Source organism: Dendrobates tinctorius, unplaced genomic scaffold, assembly GCF_039654945.1.
Source record: "Dendrobates tinctorius isolate UK_male_01 unplaced genomic scaffold, ASM3965494v1 ptg000366l, whole genome shotgun sequence".
In the NCBI taxonomy this organism is placed as follows: domain Eukaryota; kingdom Metazoa; phylum Chordata; class Amphibia; order Anura; family Dendrobatidae; genus Dendrobates; species Dendrobates tinctorius.
In genome coordinates this window covers 2,300,470-2,303,450 of record NW_027362032.1, presented here as the reverse complement: position 1 = coordinate 2,303,450, position 2,981 = coordinate 2,300,470, and positions in this window count along the sequence as shown.

Genomic DNA, 2,981 nt, shown 5'->3' with positions numbered 1-2,981 from the left:
TCACTAGAATCCTGTACAGCTGTATAATGAGGCCCAGGCTTTATAGTGAAGGGACAGGAGTGAGGGCCCGATTCCAGGAGCTACAGTGTGAGGAAAGGGCTAAAAAGCCTTCACTAGACCCCTGTACAGCTGTATAATGAGGTCCAGGCTTTATAGTGAAGGGACAGGAGTGAGGGCTTGTTCCCAGGAGCTACAGTGTGAAGAAAAGGCTAAAAAGCCTTCACTAGACCCCTGTACAGCTGTATAATGAGGCCCAGGCTTTATAGTGAAGGGACAGGAGTGAGGACCTGTTCCCAGGAGCTACAGTCTGAGGAAAGGGCTAAAAAGCCTTCACTAGACCCCTGTACAGCTGTATAATGAGGCCCAGGCTTTATAGTGAAGGGACAGGAGTGAGGGCCTGTTCCCAGGAGCTACAGTCTGAGGAAAGGGCTAAAAAGCCTTCACTTGACACCTGTACAGCTGTATAATGAGGCCCAGGCTTTATAGTGAAGGGACAGGAGTGAGGGCCTGATCCCAGGAGCTACAGTCTGAGGAAAGGGCTAAAAAGCCTTCACTAGACCCCTGTACAGCTGTATAATGAGGCCCAGGTTTTATAGTAAAGGGACAGGAGTGAGGACCTGTTCCCAGGAGCTACAGTTGAGGAAAGGACTAAAAAGCCTTCAACAGACCCCTGTACAGCTGTATAATGAGGCCCAAGCTTTACAGTGAAGGGACAGGAGTGAGGGCCTGTTCCCAGGAGCTACAGTCTGAGGAAAGGGCTAAAAAGCCTTCACTAGACCCCTGTACAGCTGTATAATGAGGCCCAGGCTTTATAGTGAAGGGACAGGAGTGAGGGCCTGATCCCAGGAGCTACAGTATGAGGAAAGGGCTAAAAAGCCTTCACTAGACCCCTGTACAGCTGTATAATGAGGCCCAGGCTTTATAGTGAAGGGACAGGAGTGAGGGCCTGATCCCAGGAGCTACAGTATGAGGAAAGGGCTAAAAAGCCTTCACTAGACCCCTGTACAGCTGTATAATGAGGCCCAGGCTTTATAGTGAAAGGACAGGAGTGAGGGCCTGTGCCCAGGAGCTACAGTCTGAGGAAAGGGCTAAAAAGCCTTCACTAGACCCCTGTACAGCTGTATAATGAGGCCCAGGCTTCATAGTGAAGGGACAGGAGTGAGGGCCTGTGCCCAGGAGCTACAGTCTGAGGAAAAAGCTAAAAAGCCTTCACTAGACCCCTGTACAGCTGTATAATGAGGCCCAGGCTTTATAGTGAAGGGACAGGAGGGAGAAAAGTCGGGAAAGTAGCAAGAAGAGCCGGACTGCCCATCACTAACCTGCAGAGCCGCACTCCACATATATGGCTGCTCTGTGCACAGGACCTGTGATGAGGTCACAGGAGGGGAGGAGTCAGGGGTCACATGATCTCCGGAGTGAAGATGCTCCATGGAGCCTTCTCCTCAGTCAGTGACATTCCCGCCATTATTCGCCCCTCACTACTGGCACAATTACCCCGCGCCGCCTTCTCTACACAGTGTTATGTGTGGAATGTAACGTGTGATTTCTCTGGAGGGAAATAGACCCCACACATGAGGGAATTATCACCAGTTACCGGCCGTCTACTATATGGCGGCATATGATTGTGCTATCGACTCCACACCAGGAGCTAAAATGCCCAAATCTCATTTATGTCTTTGGAATGAAAAAAAAAGCCTACAAAGCACAAAATGTCAAAGTTCATGAGAAAGTCCGTCACACACAGATAAATTATAGATCATGAGAAAACAGAACACACTTACATACAATAATTATATTATAAAGTGTCTATGAATGAAGTGAGGTCACCTAAAAGAATGAATAAAGATATACTGTATCTTTCGGACTATAAGCCGCACCGGACCATAAGACGCACCCCAAATTCTCAGAAGGAAAATAGGGAAAAAGTTAATGTGTCAAATGAGGGTCTGTCCCACAGTCTGAATTCAGTAAACCCGGGGGGATCGGCAGCGCTGGTGGAGCCGGGTCACAGGAGGTGTTCGGGGATCCGGTGATGATCTGACTTATCCCAGGCTGGTGCAGCAGGAGCCTCTGTAACATCTGTAATCTCACTGAGGCCATTTGGAGTAAGGGGGTTTAGTTTATAAATCCAGAAGATTTCTTCCCGATGTACTTGTCCAATGCGATTCTGACCCTGTGGGGGAATCTCCTCTGTGGGGAATATTCTCAGTTGTGTGGAATCTTTCTTGTGTTTGATGGTGCAGTGACGTGAAAGCCCATGTTGGAGAAAACCCTATGGAGTATTGGAGCGGTGTGAGTTCAGCCTTTTGTGGAGGGGTTGGGTCGTCCTTCCCACATATAATTTCTGGTATGAGCATATAATCACGTGTGTAACATAACTGGTGGAACATGACATGGGAGTTTTGGTCGGGAAAATTTCACCAGTAGAAATAAGGGTGAGATCAGAGAGACCATGGCAGATCCAGTCACAACAGAGGCAAGTTTTCAGATTGCATGTAATGATTTTATTCGGGAGACAGGCGACTTTTAGCAAATCTTCCTTCTTCTCTTTTATGTTTCTTGGTGCTAGGACATTTTTCAATGATGGAAGTCTTCAAAATGTCAAAAAGGGATTGCTGGGTAATGTTTTTCCCACTCCAGCTGTCTGACAGGCTCATGATGCTCCTGCAGAGGACGTGAGTAACTCAATATATCATCCAGGTAAACTACCGCAAATCTACCCATCGGGGAGAAAAAAAATGACATTTTCAAAGACTGCCGGAGCATTGTTTAATCTGAATGGCATCACCAAATTTTCAGTATGACCCTCCGGTGTATTGAATGCGGCCTTCCATTCATCACCATTGTGTATACCTATAAGAGTAATCATAAGGAATTGAAAGAATTGTCACCCAGATCCTTCTTACAATTTTATTCCATGGTGAAACATGACATCAAACCATATTAGAGTGCGGCGTGCAGGTAGCAGGGAGCTATACAGA